Raw genomic sequence first — 23453 nt, forward strand, 5'->3', positions numbered from 1 at the left:
CAAGACACTCGTAAAGGTTTTTACACAAAACTAAAAAACGATCAAGATTTTGTAATGCATTATAAATGCAAAGTTGTTGATGGTAGCAATATCAGTTTGTAAAACTCATTGCCACAACCATTGAAGACATAATTAAGGATTTAAAGGAACTAAAATCTTAAATCTTTAATGTGCTGTATGTGAAAAAGCAAAATACCTTGTTAAGCATTGTTAAGGATATTTACAATCGTATACATTATCTGAAAGGGAGGGGTTGAGGGGGAATTCTGAAATTTAATTAATATTTTATTCGTAGCGTTTAAAAAATTGAACGGAAGACCTGAACGTTACTCGTAACGAGATCGTATCTAGTTAATATTTTTTTCTCCAAATTTTGTGCACGCGATTTCTCAAAAACTATTGGACTGAATTCAACTATTTTCTCACAGATGATGAGATGTAATCTGAATTGTATATGGTTTTTGAATTTTTGTTGTCATCACTTCCAGTACCGATTTATTGGCCAGTTTGCACATTTTTACGACCTATTTTGTGCAGAGTTGATCTCAGAAACTATCAGAGATATGACTATGAAACTTTCAGGATAGGTAGTCTATAGTTTGAAGTTGTTCACTATTATATTACTTTACACCAGTGGCACCATTTCTTGGAGCTCACCTTGGCACGAAAATTGAGTACGAATTTTGAATCAAATTTTTCCAGCGTTTTGATCTGTATCTTTTTATCAGTTGATATTTTGTTGAAACATATATAACAAAAGTGGTAGAGAATCCAAAGTTCTTTCTAACAAAGTCAGGTAAAAGGGACTGGCCACTTTATTTAGGGGCCAAGATCTTTTTAAACTTTATTGCAAATAACTTAAAAACTATAAAGATTTTGTAATGCATGATAGAAGCAAAGTTGTTGATAGTTACAATATCTATCAGATCAGGTAAAATCATTGCCATGCTTATTTATCACATAATTAGGTATTTTTAGGGGCAAAAGTACTTAAACTTTGACGCAATATATATAAAGAAGGAGACATATTTTGTTAAGCATTGTAGAAGAGAAAATATCTGCATTGATGATTCTAATCGATTCCATTAATCAAAACACCAATGTCTGTCCCTATTAAGAACCTTCAGGGCTGGTCCCTAAAATATTCAATCACTTGTATCTAAAAAATAAACAGCAATTCTAGATAAGTGAAAGAACAAAAAAATATTATAATTCGTGAGACCTTTCGAATGAACTCAGGAAAAAAGGGGCTGGCCCCTTTATTTAGGGGCCAAGACTCTCGTAAACTCTATTACAGATAACTTAAAAACAATACAGATTTTGTAATGCATTATAGAAGCAAAGTTGTTGATATTTACAATACCTATCTGAAAAAATCATTGTCACGCTCATTTATTACGTAATTAGGGATTTTTAGGGGCCAATGTACTTAAACTTTGGCGCAAATTATCTAGAGAAGGAGACATATTTTGTTTAGCACTGTAGAAGAGAAAATATCTGCATTGATAATTCTAATCGATTCCATTAATCAAAACACCAATGTCTTTCCCCATTAAGAACCTTCAGGGCTGGCCCCTAAAATATTCAATCATTTGTATCTAAAAAATAAACAGCAATTCTAGAAAAGTGTAAGAACAAAAAGATGATTATTTGTGAGACCTTTCGAATGAACTCATGGAAAAGGGGCTGATCTATTATTTAGGGGCCAAGACTCTCGTAAACTCTATTACAGATAACCTAAAAACGATACAGATTTTGTAATGCATTGTAGAAACAAAGTTATTGATTGTAACAATATTAGTTTTAAAACTCATTTCCAAACCCAGTGATGACGTTATCAGGAATTTTAGGGGACTAAAATCTTAAATCTTTAATGTGTTGTATGTGAAAAAGCAAAACTCTTTGTTAAGCATTTTAAAGGGTATTGACAATCAATACATTATCTGAAAGGGAGAGGTTGAGGGGAATGCTGAAATTTCATTGATATTTTAATTGTATCGTTTAAAAATTGAACGGAAGATCTACTCGTTACTCGTAACGTGATCGTATCTAGTTTGAAATATGGCAAGGATGAAACTGAACACAAACTACATGTTTAGAGCGTTCTAGTTATTTAGGTTTCTTTTAAAAAAAAAATTCTGGGTTGATAGCGTGGTCAAATCCAGTATCAGTCTTTGAAATACTCTAGTATGTGAGTGTACTCTGCTTGTTAACATTTGTTATCTCTAAATCTAACATTACTGTAAAAAAAGAATCAATAATATGCTATTTTTTGGAGATGATTAATAGGTATTTAATGGCAAGTACGGAAGGTGGCTTTTTCAACAAAAATGCGTGCTTCGCATAACGATAACATCATTATAAATTTACACAAGTTAAGTATTATTTCTTAAATGCTTTTGGTACGGGTCTCCGTAGTTTGTTTTATGGAGATAAGGGACAGGCAAAAACTTTTCAAAATTCATTTAAGAGGAAGTTACCCTACTACAACAATCTAAATTTAAATAATGTGCACTCCCCTTGTTTTTTTTTTTTAAATAGGAGTTAAATAGGAAAATTTGGGAGTTTTTCCAAATATCTGGAAGTTGACCTATTGTAAGGGAATTGTTATAAACTTTTGTAAGTGGTTTTTTAATAGATTTAGCAATATTTCGTACAACCAAAGGAGACATTCTATCAGGGCCTGAAGGTCTTGTTACATTTAATACTTGTAGCTGATCCAGTACATCTTGTTCTGTAATAACAAAATAAGCAATTAAATAATTGGGAAGCCCTGGTCCATGCAGAGGCATACCTGGTTCATTATTAACAGTTGATACACTAGCAAAATGCATATTACTTGTGTGGATTAACTTTACTCATTTTGGATTATATATATATATATATATATATATATATATATATATATATATATATATATATATATATATATATATATATATATATATATATATATATATATCCCCGAGTACCCACACTCCGTCACCATAAGCAGAAAACCTCCCGCGTTTCTCTGTAAATCATATTTTGTGGTTTTTATCATTTGCAATCACTAAATATAATCTGAAACAATATAATTTATAAACTTATTAACAAAAATATTTCTATTATTATTCAAATAAGCCCTCTGAATACGACGTTTATCACGCGTGCTTATTATATCTTATGAACCTAGCTAACTCCGTCACCCACATGCTCTATGATATGGTAGGGAATGAAGACACATTTATAATTTAGTTAAAACTCCATTTGTATCTAGGCCAAGTTATAATAAGTAAAAATGGTGCATGAAATTTAAATTGTATTTAATTTCATCGAATTGAAATGATAGCCAGAATAAAAAATGGGTCCATGTAACAACAATCACAATGGCCCTTTCAGAATGTATGGATGCCGTTTGATTTATGTCCTTACATATTTCAAATATTTTATATCATTAATTAATATATTACTTATTATATTATTCATTTGTTACATATTTAGAAATGTAGCATATTTTAAATAGCGATGTACCGGATGTATCTATACCCTGTATAAGGCAAAAGTATCGGCATGAGCGATTTGACGTTATCATCAAGAGTAGTGCATAAAGGCTATTGCGGACTGAAAAAAATGTATTATTTACCTTAATCAAAAATGTATTTCATGTGAAATGTTTCATCTTGACCTCTCTTAAAATGGCTGACCACCGTAAATGATCGAATGGTCCCGCATGTCAGAAATATCAATATTTTAGTGCACCTGTGAAAAAGTTTTAGCTGATTTCACACAATTAATGGTGCATAAAATGAACAAGGTTTAATTCTGTTATTTTTTGACACATTCTAAAATTTAACCGTTGTATATGGTTGACATTTGGTTAAAGATTTTTGACATGAAAAAAATGACGTCATAATCGTACTTGATTTCAAACGGCGAGGAGTTTCCTGAAAGTGACGGAGTTAGGGTAGTGACGGAGTTAGGGGGCTATGCGATATAATAAAAAATAACAGAAAACCAATTCAAAACTCTACCGGTTTCATTGTTATCTTCAGGAGTTTTGAACAATCACCATAGATACATAAGTACATACATTTTAAATAATCATTGTGACGACATATAACATCAAGTATATGTTGCACTTTTCAGAGTTCACTATGACGTCATAGTATACACGTTTTGTAGTAGTAAGGGAAAAACATAAATTATATTCAAATACTCTATAATTGTCCATGCAAAACATAAAATATATTCAAACATTCATTTTTTTAATGCATTCAGTTTTGGTTTATATAATGAAATGAAAAGGTTTTTTTTTTGTTTCACGTTCTTTCCAGGTTGTTGTTTTATAAAATTTATAGATAGGACACACTGTAAAGTTCCGAAAAATGTTTTTGGCACTGTTTCTGAGATGTCCGCTAACAGCCGTGCAATGGTATTTTGTTTCACGAATTTGTTGTCGGTGGACGGTCATTCGATGTCTGAGGGTATCCCCGGTTTGACCAATATAGTGTTCCCCACATCCAGCACATGTTATAACGTAGATTAGATTGGAACTTTCACATGTAATAGAGGAATGTATATTAAAATTTCTGCCGTTTTTGAATTTGAATTGTTTGCCTTCTTGTAGGTAAGGGCAGGTTGTACATCTTGGCTTCTGGCAATTATGGACAGCTGGTGTTTCTTCGATATTTTCAAATTTGGCACGGGTTAAAATCTTTTTCAGAGAGGGACTTTGTCGCTTACTTTTAATGATCTGAAATTTGTTTAAGACTTCATTCATTTTTTTATCAGGTTCTAAAAGTGGACAGTTGCTTTTTATAATTTGGTAAAACTCTTAATTTTTGAGGTTGTGTGTTGAAACGTATGGAATAACACATTTTTCTGCTTTATCTTTTATCTGTAGTAGCTCATTTCTATCATGGCATGTGGCTTTTTTGATTCCATGTTCAACTAGTGATTTAGGGTAGTTCCTTTGTTGTAGCAGGTAGCGTAGTTCAGGTAGCGTAGTCTGGAATTTAGAAGATTTTTGTCAGATATTATAGTACAAAGGCGCCTGGCTAAATAATAAGGTATGTTGTTCTTAATCTGTTTTGGATGGCACGAATCATAAACAAGGTATTGTTTGGTGTCCGTAGGTTTATAATATTTATCAGTAATAATTACATCCTCTACCTAATTATTATTCACTATTCATGATTATTATGTAGAGGACATAATTATTACTGATATATATTATAAACCTACGGACACCAAACAATACCTTGTTTATGATTCGTGCCATCCAAAATACATGAAGAACAACATACCTTATAATTTAGCCAGGCGCCTTTGTACTATAATATCGGACAAAAATCTTCTAAATTCCAGACTAAGTGAACTACGCTACCTGCTACAACAAAGGAACTACCCTAAATCACTAGTTGAACATGGAATCAAAAACGTCACATGCCATGAGAGAAATGAGCTACTACAGATAAAAGATAAAGCAGAAAAATGTGTTATTTCATACGTCCCAACACACAACCCGAAAAATTCCGAGTTTTACCAAATTATAAAAAGCAACCTTCCACTTTTAGAACCTGATAAAAAATGAACGAAATTTTAAACAAATTTCAGATCATTAGAAGTAAGCGACAAAGTCCCTCTCTAAAAAAGATTTAAACCAGTGCCAAATTTGAAAATATCGAAGAAACACCAGCTGTCCGTAATTGCCAGAAGCCAAGATGTGTAACCTGCCCTTACCTACAAGAAGGCAAACAATTCAAATTCAAAAACGGCAGAAATTTTAATATACATTCCTCTATTACATGTGAAAGATCCAATTTAATTTACGTTATAACATGTGCTGGATGTGGGGAACACTATATTGGTCAAACCGGGATACCCTCAGACATCGAATGACCGTCCACCGACAACACATTCGTGAAACAAAATACCATTGCAAGCCTGTTAGCGGATATCTCAGAAACAGTGCCAAAAACATATTTCCGAACTTTACAGTGTGTCTTATCTATAAATTTTATAAAACACCAACCTAGAAAGAACGTGAAACAAAAAAAAAACCCATTTCATTTCATTATATAAACCAAAACTGAATGCATTAAAAAAATGAATGTTTGAATATATTTTATGTTTTGCATGGACAATTATAGAATATTTGAATATATTTTATGTTTTTCTCGTACTATTACTAAACGCGTATACTATGACGTCATAGTGAACTTTGAAAAGTGCAACATATACTTGATGTTATATGGCGTCACAATGATCATTTGAAATGTATGTATCTATGTATCTATGGTCATTGTTCAAAACTCCCGAAGATTACAATGAAACCGGAGGCGTGTTCAACAACGCAAGCGCTCGCTGTCACATTCGACAGTGGTGAACAGTGATGTGCTGAACAGAAGCGAGCGCTCGCCCTTGGAACAAAAATGGCGTCCAATTGGTAACTAATTATTCATTTTAAAATTTCTGAAAGTATGTAGAGAGATGTGATTTAAAAAAAACATCGGTGATGAATTCGGAATCATAAACCGGACTTGATTCTAAACTTTAACTATACTGGGGAAGTTTCTGTTGGCACAAATCAATTACAATCTTTTCTCCGAAATATGTTATCCAAGATGTCTTGTGGAGAGATTATGGATCAAAGGTTAGCCCAATCAAGAGATGTAATATATTATACCATTTTCTTGTCTCTGTTATCATACGTTAAAAACAGAGTATCATTTAAGTGGTTCGTCTGTTGCATATCAAAATCGTCTGCTTCCATCCATCATGTCTTTGAGCATTGGTTCTCAAAGAGTGGGGTAAGTATATGATTTTAAATAGTGTATCACCTAAAGAATGATTTTATAAATGGTTTTTGTGTAAATCAACACCCACCAAAACTTTGTAAGTGTACTGGGGGTTTTAAAATGCAAGTGCTTAAGCTATATTAGATTCATACTTTTCGTGTTTTCTATATAACATATATCAGTTGAAAGAAAATTATCCATATTTATTTTTGTCAGTATAACTTCAATTTTGCCATTGCTGGAAAGTGACTGTAGTTATGAAGATATGCAATTTGACTACCTGACAACGGCTGTGGAAGTTTTCCCCATGATTAGCTCTTGTATATCTGATAAAAGTTGCATTCCCTTTGGACCAGGACGAATTGAAAATTATGTGGAAGAGACAGTACCAACATATACAGATCCAATGTTTAGAGCACATTTTAGGATGACAAGGTCATCTTATGAGGTATTGAACTATTGGGTATTTAATTTGTTAAGTGATAAACTTATGTTTACATCGATCTCTCCAGCTTGAAAATACTCTTGATTTGTAAAATAAGATCTCAGTCTATTTTTATTTTTCTTTAGATTTTTCGGATGCATCAACTAAATATTGAAAACTATGTCATTAAAAAAAACCAGTACAATAAACTACTCAGTTGATACCTCTAAATCTTCAGAAATATTTATCTTTTTTTTTAAACTTGTAAGAATGGGTTATTTTGTACATTTATAATATACATGTATCTATAGTTATACTAATAAGTTGTGTATAGTTTTAATGCTAGATTGATTTATTTCAGGTAAGTAAGTGAACTCGTCTATTTTGAAGTCAAACATTGATCAGTGATGTCTGTGCTGTACATACGACGTGTGTTTTATCTTTTTGTATGTCTTTAATACCCTGTACATGTACTCCTTCCCTATTCTACCTTTTACCAAAGTGTTTACCCTGCATGGATATATTTACATGTATGTGTATGTTATAATCCTTTGTTTTTGTACCCTAACTGTCTTATTTAAAGGGACTTGTGGGTTCGAACCCCACCACTACACTTTCATAAACATACTGTGTACAATGTTATTCTCAGCTTCTGTCAAGCTATTATGGTTGAAGAGAAAAAAATCTCAGTTTTCAACTTTAAATTTCACAAGTACAATATACATACATGCATATAAACTTCTTTTAGTGGGAGAAGAAATAAACCAATTAAAAGAGTGAAAATTATGCTGCACACAGTATTTTGGCCAAAAGTAGTGTAAAAATTATGGTTGGTCACTATGAAATTACTAACTACAACTCCTTCCCTTACTCTTTGTATAGAAATTCATATATGTTAGAGGGTTTTGGTGACTTGAAAACAATACATATAAATCATCCATTTTAATCAAAGATATTTTCAAATGTAGTAATGGGTTTTATTTAGTTTCTATTCAAACTGTTATTACTGGTACACTATTTAAATGATGCTCATGTAATACTAAGGTCCTTGCATTCACCAATTAATTGGATAGCTTGAAAAATTATGCAACTTTGTATTTTCAGAAACTACTACTGCTAATTGGGCCAGAGATGTCACTGAGACATTCCGCAGTGTTTCAGATAGATTTGGTGTAAGCAAGGGTAACTTGCATCTTTACCTGTCAAAGTTTACAGAGGTCATGCAGAGGCACCAGATTCTAAAAAATCTCATTTCAAGGCCGATGTCAGATGTAGAATGCACTCAAATATCTGAGAAATTATTTTGTGGATATCCTGGTTCTGTCCATGACTCTAGAGTCTTCAGGAATAGCCCTCTTCATGATGCTATCCAGAATCTCCCAGGTAAGTACCATCTATTGGGAGATTCAGCATACCCCTTATCAAGTATGTTATTGACACCCTTTCGTGATAATGGCCACTTAATATCAAAGCAAAAGAATTCAATACAGCCCAGAGTTCAACCAGAGTGGTCATTAAACGTTCATTTGGCTTGTTAAAAGGCAAATTAAGAAAGTTAAAATTTCTAGATATGAGAAATGTTGAGGCATTTTCTGGTGTAATAGTGACTTGTTGTGTTTTACATAATTTTTATTTTAATGAATGAGAGTTTTGATGAAGACATGGTTGAGTTTGAGAGGGATGAGAATGTGAATGAGAGTGGGAGTGAGACTTCTGAGATTTCTGAGAGGAGTGCTGAAAACATTTCAGGTATTGAAAAACGCAAAGAAATAATGAATTTGTTGCGATAGATTATAGTTCATGCAAAGTATCAGTATGTGTATGCGAATCAATTTTTAATGTTGTAACTTTTACAGAAAAAATTGTAATTTTCATCCAAAATATATGATATGCGTTAGCTTTCTGCAGCACTTAGTGGGATATTTGTTTAAGCTAGATCATTTGAGATAATTAGTCAAATATGTGTTTATTAAGCTATCTTGATCAGAATTGTTCTTTTATCCATTGTTTTTGCATCTGTCAAAGCTTTTCAAAATTAACACATCTTTTATTTTACTGATTTATCCTGAAGTGCATCAACTTGGCCATTTTCAACCAAATTTTGCATCATTTTTATGCAAATATTGATTAATATAAGTTTGTTTAGTTCAACTACCATACCCTATTTTTGAGCTTTATCAATGAAATATGGCTCTCTATAAAGGGGCATTAACACAAAGTCCACAAAACTCTTCATCAAATCTTCAGAATTGCATATAAATGCCGAGTTAAAAATAATACATGAATTATTATAATTATCTTTTACACTGTAATTAATTAATTGATAGTAATATATAGGTAAAGTATTTCTATGTGTATAAAGAAAAAACTTCTTTTTTTCATCTACAATATACCAGTATATATGAAACAAATATCTGATTTTCTAACTTCGCTTAAGAATTTCACTTTGAATAAGTAAACTGTAGCTATCAATGACATCAGATGAACAAGAGGATTTGACACATTAAATGTATGCTAGTAAATAAATAAATTTAAAATAAATAAATGAAAAAAATAATCAATTAGGTCAATAAATAAATGAACACATCAGTTATTAATTTTAATTGTCTTTTAATAGTTTTCTAACACAGCAACCATCCTTTCCTCTAGTTTAAGTTTCTCTTTATCTAACTCCATCCGCTCTGCGTGCATGGTCTTTAATTCTGCTGTATATTTCAACTATCCACGATGGCTCTTGTTGTCGTCTTTTTTGGAGGGTGGTCTTTTTGTGTTTGGTTTTCCTATGTGAGCATAGTACGGTCATTTACTAATGAACAATTTTAAAAATTAAGCTCTGTAAAAAGATTAGAACAAATATTACAAATTCAAAGCTTATTTAATAAGATATTTAGAAGATTTGATAAAGCAATAGGATATTAATTCCTTCAATACATTTTGTAAAAAAAAAAAAGAACCTTGTTTCTCAGATATGCCTACAGAGTCTTCATTAATATTACAACAATCTTCAGCAGTGGTGGCATTTGTGGCAGAGGCATCACTTTCTGTAAAATTAACATTTTTTTAAGATTAATGTCTTTCAGCAAACTTTTGGAAAATGCATTTTCATTTAATGAACAGTGTTCATTCTAATATAAATTTCTTTTTTGTCCACAATTTTTAACCACAGAGCTTTCAACTCCTATGTAGATTTAATTCATATTTAAAACAAAATCCTTTTTAAGAGAATGAGAGAGAGAGAGAGAGAGAGGTTTAAAATCAAATCGCTGTTGCAATCAGCGGTTGTGATTCTGTAATGGGACTTTATCATGCTTATGCCTTCTGCATTGACCTCTCAAAATACCTTTTAGTAGATTATTCTGAGAGAGAGAGAGAGAGAGAGAGAGAGAGAGAGAGAGAAGGGGTGGGCTGATTTAAGATAATGTCACTAGATCATGACAACGTTACTTAGCCGTGCGACAGAAGATATATTACACGTGTATTAAAAGAGAAAGAGTGAAAGGTCGGTCAATTATCTTCGCCGATTGTTACCTATTTTGATTTCAGCAAGTGAGTGATGCATCAATACATTTCAGACTCTGTTGTAAATAAATGGAGCAACGAAGCAGTGATGTGCTTGATTACTTTGAAAAAAGAACACTCTAGAATTTTTTTCATCCAATTTGACAACACAGAAACATGCGTGGCAGAAAGTATCGGAGATGATGTGTCTAGAGGGCCATAATTTCACTGGAGAAGAGTGTGACAGAAAATTACGATCGCTTAAAATGAGGCAAGTAGCACATGTATTATATACTTTTTCATGCTGATCAATTTACATGTACTTTGTCCTCTCAATAATTTTGATGAAGGTAAAGACTACAAAGTGTGATGCACACTTGTTGCAATTGATCAAACTGATTTTTTCTATGGCTTTTTATTGATTTGAAGGTGGCTCACTATACCTTGAAATAGTTTGAGCAGAAAATAAATTGATTGTGACAGATAGCATAATGGTTAAGAAATGTACGAGTCAAATAGGCGAATTAAAACATATACAATTTTGGATAAAAATTATATTTTCAAGAATTTTATTCAGTAATTATGAACAAAAGGCCAAGGCGGATTTGAACTCATGATCTGGAAATCACAAGCCTGATACTGAGCTACAACAAACTAGTTCACATAAACAATTGAACAAAACATTTAAATCATCATGTTGTGATCTACTGTCTTAAACAGTATAAGTCTAGGTATATTGAGGTACCTTAAACTGCTTGTGGATTTTTCTGAGAAATTAATATAGTATCTAATATTATATATGATATAATATAATATAATAATTAATAGCAAAAACAACTCAGTTAATAATGATATTTTTACATTAATAAAAGCAAAAGAAAGTTTCAAAGGTAAACCATGACGTTGAGGGTAAGAAGAAAATCACAATCTGGATTCAGCTTTTTGAACTTTTAACATTGTTTTCATGAGAAAATTGAACTTGCTTATAAACTTCAGATTAGGAAAATAGATAAGAAGATGAAATGAGTGTGTGTGTGTATATATGTTATATAGAGAAAAAATTAAAAAAAAAGAAAACATGAAAAACGTTCAATATAGCTTAAGCGCTTTAATTTTAAAATCTTCAAAAGCTATATAATTGTATAGCTTCTGAAGATTTTTCATATGTTAAGGAATCATGCTTATGCCTTTCTGCATTGACGCCTCAAAATTTACTTTAGGTAGATTATCTGCGAGAGAGAGAGAGAGAGAGAGAGAGAGAGAGAGAGAGGGGAATTCTACATGTAGTAATAAATATTATATATCCAGCTTTATTTGAATCAATTAAACGCACAACAACTAAAATTATGAATATGAAAATCATTCTAATACGTTATTTATATTGTTGTCAATAAAAATAACACTTTTCACTTTATATAAATATTCTCAAAAACATGGATACCTGTATACGGATATTTCGTAAAGTCATAGACAAGTTGGCAGACTGACAATTTGCAAGGTTGAATTGCGACATTCAAACCTCTTGATCTGCTGAAAGTATGTGTACTATACACAAATACTGCCTCGCTAATCTTTCTGTGAAGTAAAACCTCAAATACATTTTGAAGTCCTGACCGGGTATCTTCTTTATATTGAAAAAAAAATGATCATGTTAAGAAATATGGTGTTTTTCATTGTTGAAAAAAAAAAATGTCCACCGCATTTAGAAATTAAATTTTTTGTTGAGTCTGCCTAATTTAAGTTACCAGTTTTTGACTGGCTTTCTAATATTAAATCTAAAATGTGAGCTTCCAAAGTTCAAAAGAAGCTGAATATCAAGTAAATAAAAAAGGAATATATTATTAAATAAATTGTGTTAAATCTGAAATATGTGTTATTTAATAATTAAAAGACAATGTTTTGGGCCTTAAAATATCATCAGTAATTATTGGCAATTCTCATTAACAACAGTAAATCTCAGTAATTATCAGAACTTGCAGCAAAAGCATCAGTAAATATCAGAACTAACAGCAATTATCACTAACAACAGTAAAATTATCAGTAAATATCACCAATTCTCAGCACTAACAGTACACAATCAGTAAATATCAGAAATTATCAGCAAAAAATGGCACTTTCAGTACTGTTTAGAGCCAGTAGTGCTAGTTTTTTGCATCGTTATTCTTTTGAGCATATTGTTAAATGTGGTTATAAGGTCTGTTAATTGAAGGTTACCCTTAAAGCCATAATATGGCAGCTGTGTAAGATTTATTGCTATTGAGCAATGAACAGAGACTAATTTTCCTCTGCAGAAGAATTCGTTACGATACGTGATACTCTAATATTATGCATTTTTTGCTTGAGAAAATTGCAAATATGTGTTAATTGTGTACGAAACCATGTAAAAGGGTTGGCTATAATGTCTTTTGACGATTCGTCCATTGGTATCGGTCATCATCGCGTAATTCGAATATCGAACGGACAGACAATAACCTGCAAATGCTCTACGATTAATAAGACCCACTAAATTGTGTACATACTTTATGATTCATAGTTTATATCGTAATGTAATGGCATGTTTTTAAAAATGCTTCAGTAATGCGATTGCGTTTAAATGATTTTTTATTACCAGCTTATTTTTAGGGGTTTTAGGGGTCTCTAGACATACATATCATCAATGTAAACAAGCATTGCATGAAAGTATTGCATAAGCAACACACGTCCCCTCTACCGGTTTGTATTATTACGTGGAAGCTTCGGAGCATATAACTATTTCAAAACAATTATAAACGAGATGTTATGCTTTATTATTCAGAAATAAAAGAAGAGTGGAAAATCAAACTACATGCATATAGTTGATATCGAAATTAAATACAAAGTGAGTAAAATAATACGCTTTTATTTTATCTCCTGTAATTTCGCTAAGTCCATTTAGTATTCGCTGATAGAAATTTGTGAAAACAATGCACTGTTATGCACAAAAACATTTCTTATCGTCTTCTGTACCCCAAATCATACCAAACAGATAAACAGCACATACCGATAACGAACCCGATTGTTATAATACAGAAATTCCTGCCGATTAAATTAACAACACAATGCTTGACTCTATTTTACAGAATTTTTTTGCTTGTTAGAAATGATCAAAGGAATGGACAAATAATGCTCGATTTAAATACTGACCACATACTGGCCTCGCATATTCAATACCCACGTGACCCGAACCCGTTAACGGACACGAACATTACAAATTGGAAAATAAAAAAATAATTTTCTCGAAAATATTTCGACCAGACGCTACAAAAGGGTAAACTTGATTTGTAGTTGACATTTTGAAGCAGTTCACAAGTTTCATTCTATTCCTCAAACGCATGAAGAAAAAAAGAGTGGAAAACTGAAAGGGGACAGACAGCCGGACATAAAGATGGACGCAAAGGAAACGCTGATAGTAATTTGGTTTTAATGTATTTTTAATATCAATTGTAATGATGATTTATTAATATCCATTAATATGGACGAGCGCTCCATTACACTCTAACAAATTCAAAACACTATGTACGACCCCCGATTTGTAATGTGGGAAAACCATATGATCTGCCAAGTGCATTAAACAAAAATCAATGAGAACATCGTAACATTTATTTAGAAATTAACATTAACAGAAAAATACATATCTTTTTGTACATGAAAAAACAAACACATGCACGAACAGTATATACAAAATGTTAATTTTGAAAAATCACATCGTGCATTTAAAGATATGTTAATTCTATATCAAAAATAGTTTACGTTTATAAGAAAATCGTAACATTTGTTTAGAAATTAACATTTACAGAAAAATACATGTCTTTTTGTACATGAAAAAACAGACACATGTACCAACAGTATGTTTATAATGTTAATTTTGAAAAATCAAATCGCGCATTTAAAGATATGTAAATTCTATATCAAAAATAGTTTACGCATATGCCTAACCTACAATTTAGATATTGTGAGGATTTTTCAGCAGCGTTCACCGTGTATCAAGTTCACATTTCTCTTGATATTCTTAAAATTGGATTATAAATATTATATTGGGTTTCGGAATAATGAACTTTGTCTTTGTTAGTTTAAAATAACTTAATAATATATATCAGATATCACATGACCTCCTCAACACAAAAATCACACAATAGTGTTGGGACATTGGGTCAAAGTTTTAGAGCTTTTTGTACAAAAAGCTTTAAAACCTTGACCCAATTTCAGTCTTTGTTGCGATCAAAATCAAGATACGGCTGTTATCACGCATAATCTCGACGACGCGGTGAATCACATACAGTCCTAAACACAAAAATCACGCAATAGTGTTGGGACAGTTCTTTACAAAAAGCTCTAGAACTTTGAAACAATGTCAGTCTTTGTTGAGATCAAAATCCAGATACAGTTGTTGTCAAGCATACGTAAATTAGCATTTTGATCCCTTTTCCATGTGGAATACAAATTGGGCGCATTTCTTTAGAAGTCTTTGAAATAGTTTGAATGCTTAATTTGCTGCTTTGTGCAGAATGATATCAAGAACACCTTATAAAAAAAAACCTTAATCAAAATACTGGAGTACTGATGGGAGTTGATTTTATCGATTATCATTTACTAGTATTTTAAAATCAACGATATGTCATTTTGCTTGGCAAGTAGTTTTTAAGATTATTTGAATTACACACATTTATAGAATATGATTTCTCGGACTATTCTATAAGAATTTCGAAAAAGCCCCATGTAATTTAATTTAAAAACATTCTATTGAGTAATCAAATGGATTAGGCAACAGGCAAAGCCTATATAAACCCCCTCCAAAATACAAAGTCAAAAAGTGGTGTTATAAAATAATCATAGAATATAGTATATAGTATATAATATAATTTACCAGTTTACAGAGTGATACATTTTTGATATTTTTTGTATACAAGACAAAAGATAATTTGATAATTATTAATAATCTTCACTTTTTTCATCTAATTATAAATTAGAAGTTAATTTGTTGTTTAGCATATACATGAATACATTCATTCCTACATTTATAAATCCATCACCTCATTCATTCATATCGACAGACATAGAATATTGATGTCATGATCCAGCCCATTTGAAAGAAACAGTAAAAAAAATAAGAAGTAAGAAAAAGTCAAAAACTCTTAGAAGCTATGATATAACTAATCATAAGAAACGATTTTTACAAATTAAGTTGTATGAAAAGTCAGAACTACCATAAAGAATATAGTTAATATGAAAAGGTATATTAAATTGATTAAAAAGTTTAACTCTTTGTTGAATGTATCTTGGACGCTCAAGAAAAAAATGTATATTACCTTCAGATTCAGACCCACAGTTTGTACATCTGTCCTTTCTGATATATTTCATTTTATCAAATAAAATATACAACATGACTACTTATGTTTATTAACAGTGTATGTATGTTTAAGTAAATATATATATATGAGTTAAATTGTTTAGTGAAGAATATTAGTAGAGGCATTTTTAGTCATAGTTTGTTTGATAAAGTAGAGTAGTAATGTTGTTTTATTGATCTCAATATTTTGTTCAGGTTTATGGTTTACAGCAATATATACATTTATTGCCTTTTTCTTTTAATTCAAAATACATTACAACATGTTGAATACACTGATTACTTTAAAAGTCGTTTTCGGCATATCCAACAGTTGCAGTTTTTTTTGTACAAAGCAACGCTGTTCAAAATAAATACCTAAAGGTTGTCTAATTACTTATCAAAACTTATCCTGTTAGGTATGCGGAGTAACAATGTCGCAAAAATGTAGTATTATGCAATTTATTAGTTCAACGACCAAGTTAATTTACATATGGGTGTTACGATGTTTATAATTGTTATTAAGGTTTCCTTTTATCTTTTTTTATCTAGTGTCAAGATCAAGATGTGCTCAGGTGTCAGCAGATTTTTCTTTGTTAGGGGATTATCTACGTTAACTTAATTATTTCTTTATGGCCAGTGTCCTGAGATTAGGGTCACGTGGGTTAATTTTTAATTACCAAAATTGAGTCCGAACAAAGAATCTAAATTTTGATTGGCTGAAATAGATCAGGGAAGCCCAGGTCTCCGATTGAGATAGCGTACCCTACCTCGGTTATTCTAATAGGAGACATGCAACAATAAACGTCATCTTTTAATTGTCTAAAGGCTTCCCTATTCTAATTTCAGTGCAATCGTCCCTAACCTTTTGGACTGGACATTGCAAAACGGGTCCTCACACTGCAAGCGAGTTATAGAATTCAATCGTAGTCAAAAATACGACACGACACATCGACTATCATCAATTAAAAAAATCCTTAAATAAATGAGCATTTAAATTGCTAGTTTTATTCCGTAATTGACATAAACTAATATTTTCTTTCCTATTATCAAAGCTGTGATGTTTGCAAGTTTTGGGTATATTTTGGTTTTTGAGTTTTGACTTAAAAATAATGTTATACGGTAACAGTTATGATTAACATGAATTTATAATTCATGATATTTTTGATTTTATATTTTAGATTAATTCTAACATTCAATTAGGATTTTCTTCATGTATGGGTAATTTTTTTTTTTATTTTAGTTTAATAATATCTACTATTTCTCACAATTTCCTTTAAGTATTTTTCTGAAAAACAAATTGTTGTTCCCTTTGTTAGCTAATTCATTCGCACATCTTTTGTAAACTAGGGATGACATTCCCAATTAGAACAGAGTTTGACAAGCTGTTAGATACTAAGAAGACATTCTTATTTCGGTTCCTTTGGAGGTAAATTACGCTTTTGGCTTGACACCTCGAATTTCCACATAGCTAATCCTGTCTTTGTTACAGGCCTTCTCCGCGGAATTACGAGTAATTGTTGTAACAACTTTTGTGGCTTAGCTAATCAAGCATCAAAGAAATTTTGCCGAAATTGGGCGTAAACCTTTTTAAAACAAGTTACCTGATTGGTCAAAACTAAAGTCCGTAGATTGACCGCAATGGTGAGTGACTTTTACAAAGTCACTATCCATCTTGCGGCAATCGAATAAAGACATTTTTTAATTTGATTTACGGATTTTATTTTGATTCATTCAGGTAAGCTTGAAATTACTGTTTTATTCTTTTCATTATTTAAGCTAAATTTCATTTAAGGTTTTTATAACTTATTTTTTTAAAATAAAGGATATTTTTGAAATATTTTTTTTTAATAATTTACCCTGATCAAATTAATTAGATATTTTTTAAATTTCTTTCATTACTTCAATGTTAAATTGTTATTCGCTAAAAAATTGTCCGCCTTAATTAAGTGACTTTGTAATCTTTTAATTCTACACTTTAAATTATGCTTATTGCGTATTATTTTATACTCTAAAATTTATTCCTTAAAGATTTAACAAACTTTACCGCGCCCTGCTAGATAGAACTCTTCTGCGTGAGGAGATAAATACGTTAGCGTAAACAAAAAGGAAAATAGAAACTTTTTCCGCTAAATTTACAAAACAAGTTTAATTCATTATTTTAACATATCTTTCGATATTATTAATCAACAATGTTCACACGTAGGAATCATGTTTTAGGTTAGTGCTATGCTCGATATTGATTTCTTTTTATGTTTATTGTTTATCTGTTTTATTTGTGTTTCGGAAATTTTGTCATCTTTTTGAATTTATAACATTATTTTATTATTTATTTATTTCATTCATTTTCTTTAAAACACTTTCCATCTTGCAGCAATCGAATAAAGACGGTCTTTAATTTGATTTACGGATTTTATTTTGATTCATTCAGGTGCTGTGGAAGCAAATTTATTGCAATTAGACACAGGTTAATCCTTGAGCTAATTTCCCCGAACAATTAGTCACGACGGTAGAAACCAGTGTGTGACAAATAGACATAGATGATGAATGTTTTATTTCTGCATCAAAACTATTCCATAATTTAATTGTAGCCCCATGTGAATCATGTTATGTACTATGATAAAATCATTTACATCAAACTATCATGCAGTTATCGAAATATTCCAAAAACTGTATGGATCCAAGCAATTATGGACATACCCCAAACCTCACAGATCTATATTAGCACAATTTAGGTGTGGCGTTCTTCCTATCAGAATAGAAACAGGGCAATTTAGGGGGGTGGAAGAAAACGATGGGCTATGTATGACATGTTCTGAAGAAGCAATAGAAAACGAGTTTCATTTTTATTACATTGTACATCTTATTCGAAACTTAGAACCGAAGTACTGGTTTTAATAATCGATTACTAAACGTGTCAGACTGCACTGGTTTTCTCATATCTAACTTTCCTAGACAAACTGCAAAATGTGCATATTTAGCTTTTATGTGCATACAATTGATCCTGTATATAAAAAAATAACAATGCGTAAACTTATTATTATTTGTTTACTCATGTTTATAAAGTGACACGTAGGTCCGATGGTCCGGGTTTATTTATCAAGTTTTTAGACAATATACGATATACGTACATGTATCTATATTTGTTTATAAATCACGTCACTATAATAAATCATTTACTTACTTACCTACATACTTGCATGTTGACAATTATTTGCACCTCGTGGATTATGGTGCATTCATGCAGGCATGTTTGATTCTTAAGCGAAAACGGTTAATATGTTTTCAATTAGTGTATATGCATTTATATGATGCTAATCGTTCTGCATTCATTACCTGCACACCTCTTAAATATTTCTACACATCAACAAATATGTTGAACGATTATCAATTATCAAGTACAAATACTCGGCATAATAATCACGTTGGACTCGACGTTCAAATTGCTATGCAAATGTTAACAGTTCCTAGAAAATCAGAATGTATGTAGAACGTCTACGATTCGTCTTAAATTCAGTGGTACCTTAATTGTTTAATTAATTAGAAAAAAAATGATGAATAAAATTATTGTAATCCTACTCAAACATGCTGGAAAACAAGAAAAGTTAATTCGTGGAAAAAAACAGCATTCCAAAATTTCAGCCAACCCTAAACAGCAACACTAATGCACATTATCATTAAATCTATTGAAACTAACAATCATCGGTCGACTTTTTACAAAATATTTTACATTCATTGATTTGTAAAATATGAATATGTTCAAAAAAATATACTTGTTAATCAAATGAATTTTTCGTAAGATAAATTTGATTGATGTTTAAAAAAAATTATATAACATATATTGCATGGTTTTTTTTCGGCAACAATACCAGAATAGACGTCCCTCGGTGACAAGAAACCCTGAAGTGTAATATTGCAAGATGAAAGCATTGGGCTACATAACACCCTAGGGCTTTTCTGTGATATCGTAGCAAATATTCTGTTTTATTATATGTTCATGTTAAATACTGAAATGTGATTGGTTTAGACGCAATTGATAATCCGTTCTATTGTCCTAAGCGTTAGCAACACGTCATTTCTATAATAAAAGCAGTTTTAGTAATTTCTCTAAAATTATACATCAGAACATTTAGCCAACACGAATACTTTTTAGGCTTCATTGAATACTCTGGCGTGTTACAGAAGTCAGATATTTTTCACCTGAATGCAATGACAGTGTAATATTTCAGTACACAGAGATCTTAAGATTAAATTTCACTGCGGATCTGTGAACAGACTTGAATTTCACCATAAACAGACGACACCGTAGAGAAATGACCATTCATCACGATATAGATTGATACACTGATAGAGAATTTGACCCAAAAGCGGTAGATTAAACTTCATCATGAATCTCTGAACCTTGGTACAGAAATTAAAATTTATCACAAAGATTACCACATTCATAAAAGATTTGACTAAAATGCAGTCTTAATAAGAGGGCTATGCCTTCAAATTACGATTTGCGGTTAATGGTATTACACAACATGTCCTTTTCTTATTAAATAAAGTACTGAAGTACTAACGGGAGTTGATTTTATCGATTATTATTTATTTTAAAATCAACAATATGTTATTTTGCTTGGCAAGTAGTTTATAATTTGTATTTGAATTACGCACACTATCATAATATGAATTCTTAGGCTATTCCAACAGGAATTTCGAAAAAAAAAACCTTTATGAATCATGTTGTGTAATATTTAAAAATAGAATTGATTCCATCAAATTATGTATCAGTAATCGAAATATTTCAGAAATTGTATGGATCTATGCAAAAATGAACTCTAGTCTCGTTCAACCAATTGCTCAGCTGTTTTCGTTAATCTCCGAAAAGCAAGAGGCAGGTCACGTGACAGCTTGATGACGCGACCTCTTAATATAGACTGACTCTCGGCTGTCTCCATAAATCCCCGACAGGCAGATGGTTGAACGAGAGTATATTGAACTCCGGCGTAGGAATACATACGACTGCAAAACATATCCAAATTGTTCATACTATTTAAAATCGGACTATTTTTAAAGTATACCTAAACTTATTTCATTTAATAAAAAAAGCCTCAGTATACATTACGTCAAAGAACTATACATGATATTAGTCAAATTTGGCCCCCACAATTCGCTATTTTTAAAGTGATGGTGGCGGTGGGGGTGGGAGCATACCCCTCTGACCTCAATCCCATCTCAATCTATGTATGAAACAAAGACATATTCTACAAACAATTTAGCTGCAAGTTACTTGACATAAAAAAGTGTACTGAAGACGCATTTTTTTCCACGGGGTCATAATTCCGCGGAATCACAATTATATCAATTGAATCCGCGGGTAAAAATTTACACGGATTCTTTGAATGAAAAAAAAATCATTCGAATAATTATTAGTTCTGAGCGATTTTCATTACCTAGAATTTGTCCAACTTAAATTGTAAGAACTGTTCACAGTGAACAGTAATCATCGGATGTGCACTGGTCGATAGCCTTTAGTCAGCCGTCAAGATGTTACAACGCTGGCTAAAATACTTTGAATCTTTATTAACTGTCAATTTATTGGTTCACGTGTCGTTTAAATTATGAGTTGATCAGTTTTATCAATTAAAAGTCAGAGCACAAAGGGATCTAAAACTTGCAGTAAAAACACGGGTCTTAGCGTGAAGTTAATTGGGTCATTGAAAGACAGGCCCGCTTGGGGCTATTTGTCGTCTGACACGTGTCGTTATCTCAAGCTGGGAGGTTTAAATTTCATGCAAGCAAATTTACAGAAAATTCAAATCTTTAGGAGATTAAATTATTTATTATGAGAATTCTCAATAAAAATTTGTTTGACAGTTTGCATAGATAAAAACGATATACTTTGCGTACACGTATATGCAAGTGTTATATAATGTAGTAACTTCCTATTATCCTTATTCATGTAATGCAATTTCAAAATTTCTTTCCAGTAAACAGGGAAAAAATTCCACGGAAAATTTGTGCCCGCGTTCATAGCGTAAATTAATATCACGCGGACAAAAGTACGTCTACAGTATTTAATGTGACTCATAGTAAAGAACTAAAGATAGTTAAAATACTAATATAAAACAATACTTACTTCTTCTTTGAGACGGTTTTCGTACCTCCTCCTCCTGGCGATGAGGCGGCGTCTGCATCTACGAAATACACACCTCATCCCCAACCCCAATACTAAGTTCAAATGTTGAAAAACCCCAAAGAAATTAGATCTCCTTTATTCTGGTTTAACTCAATTTAAGACAGACTGCATTTAAATATTATATCAATACAGTTTGTGAAATATTGAGTGACTCAGCTACTTACATGCACAAGACATTCAGCAACAGGAATTAGTATATCATACACAAAAAGAAAAAAAAATCAAAGAAATAAAATTAAAACATAAAGTAATGAATTGAAATAATCAATAGCATGCAAACAAAATAAAAAAAATTAAATTCAAGTTTTGTTTGTTTTCATGCATTTCATGACTTTTAATGATTTTTCTCTCTCAAAAATTAAATCATGGGTATCATTTAGTATTACATAATAATTGTCACCAATTGCAATCATTTGAAAAACATTTGGAAGAGTTAAGTGATGCTGGGGGTTTTTGACAGTAAATAAAGCAACACATGAAAATAAATATGGGAAGAATTAATAAGTTAAAAAAAAATGACATATTAACTTTGATTATTGGATGTGATAGTGTTCCCATAGGTGGAAGTCTGGTCACTAGCCTGACAAGTGAGGGGGTGGAAGTATGTGTCCTGGCCTGGGTAGTGAGTGAGGTTGTGGTATGTGTCCTGGCCTGGGTAGAGAGTGGGTGGTGGGTGGTGGTATGTGTCCTGGCCTGACTAGTGAGTGGGTGGTGGTATGTGTCCTGGCCTGACTAGTGAGTGGGGTGGTGGTATGTGTCCTGGCCTGGGTAGTGAGTGGGGTGGTTGTATGTGTCCTGGCCTGGGCAGTGAGTGGGGTGGTGGTATGTGTCCTGGCCTGGGTAGAAAGTGGGTGGTGGGTTGTGGTATGTGTCCTGGCCTTGGTAGTGAGTGGGGTGGTGGAATGTGTCCTGGCCTGGGTAGTGGTTGGGTGGTGGTAGGTGTCCCGGCCTGGGTAGTGAGTGTGTGGTGGTATGCCTGACGATGATCAGCAAACCTACTTATGAGGATATGGACACGCATTGCTATAATTTCCTCAGCCAATTTGGTCAAACACATGTTAACAATTTTGCAAGAGGTTCTTTTATCTTTAACGAAGACAAAGACAGTTTGATTACTTATACAATATATAAATTGTCCCTAGTAATGTTAAAAAGAGTAAAAGTATTTGGGTTCTCCAAAACATATTGCGCATACATATTACTATATATAAAGCTGGACGATAT

The 23453-nt window shown here is 31.8% G+C and overlaps 1 long non-coding RNA gene across 2 annotated transcripts; it reads right to left on the reverse strand.

Annotated features, from left to right (window-relative positions):
- Positions 1-9802: 9802 nt before the first annotated feature.
- LOC128172207 (uncharacterized) lies at positions 9803-22328 on the reverse strand. Of its 2 annotated transcripts, none has more exons than XR_008242212.1 (3): positions 22170-22328; positions 10161-10247; positions 9803-9986 (listed from the first exon to the last, which is right to left on the reverse strand). It is a non-coding gene; the product is annotated as an uncharacterized LOC128172207 (long non-coding RNA). The 2 variants fall into 2 exon arrangements; XR_008242213.1 differs by lacking the exon at positions 22170-22328 and adding an exon at positions 19915-20009.
- Positions 22329-23453: the final 1125 nt, after the last annotated feature.

The sequence above is a fragment of the Crassostrea angulata genome, chromosome 2 (assembly GCF_025612915.1).
Source record: "Crassostrea angulata isolate pt1a10 chromosome 2, ASM2561291v2, whole genome shotgun sequence".
Taxonomy (NCBI): domain Eukaryota; kingdom Metazoa; phylum Mollusca; class Bivalvia; order Ostreida; family Ostreidae; genus Magallana; species Magallana angulata.